Raw genomic sequence first — 1130 nt, forward strand, 5'->3', positions numbered from 1 at the left:
TCTTAAAAAAAAAAAGAAGAAAGCATACAAATGATTTTACTAGTTGGACATTAAAGGAGTTTTAACCCCCTCTTTTATTTCTTCTCTCTCTTAAAAACTATATGTTGCCTACAAGAAATTCTATTTCTTCTGTCCTGTAGAATTTTTATTTCACTCCATAAATTTACATTTATGTAAATGACATCAGGATATCATGGATATGTCAAGTATTCTGTAGATCTACTTAACATTTAAATAACTTTTGAATTGTTTTTCAACTTGTTTCTATTATATCCATCAGGTTATATGTGGACAGATAATTCGGTAACAACCAATGTTGACACAGAATGAGTGCTGTGCACAGGACACCCATTGATGTCTGTCTCCTATCACATCTTTATCTCTCAAAACAAAACTGTTTTGGAATTCAGTCACGTTTGGAATTCTCAGTCCCAGTTTAAGCATAAGCCTCTCCTATGGATGTGGCTGATTTTTACTCTAGATATTATCGCCGTTCAATTAGCCACTTTAAAACAGCCCTCTTCATTCAAACCTAAAATTACAGCCCCATAAAGAGCTAGTTTGGACACTGTATATCAGGAATTGGGTTGTTTTTCATGGTATTCATTGCTATGTTCAACCAAATGAACCTGAAAGATGTTACTTTTTCATCACTGCAAATGACACAGTAATAGAGATATTTAACTGGCAGCAACCAGAATAACAGATGTTCTTCTACACTGATTTTCCTGACTGTTATAAAATCTACTTTATAATACTCCTGGTTTACTTGTTTAGAATCTATTTTAATAATATTTGCACTGTAACATGCTTCTGGTCTCTACTCCTTTGTCAGGCCTAGGGCAATAGCTAGTTGAGACAATGCATCACTGGGAAGGCGTCTTCACTGAAGGGCACTGTGGGAGCCCTGCTTGAGATGCAGACCCCTGTCAGGAAGGGGGCTCAATTTCAAACAAGGAATGTAGTGTTGCATCACAATGAATTAAGTAAGTGTCAGGAGGAACTTTTGTAGTACTGTGTTTTCCAAAGTGCTGAGTGATAGTGTAGATTTTTTGTTGTTGTTGTTTGTTTGTTTGTTTGCTGGAATTTCTGTTAATACATTCAAAATAAAAAGGGTTTTTTTTGTTCTT

The sequence above is a fragment of the Sapajus apella genome, unplaced genomic scaffold (assembly GCF_009761245.1).
Source record: "Sapajus apella isolate SASKATOON/1434 unplaced genomic scaffold, GSC_monkey_1.0 scaffold343, whole genome shotgun sequence".
NCBI lineage: Eukaryota > Metazoa > Chordata > Mammalia > Primates > Cebidae > Sapajus > Sapajus apella.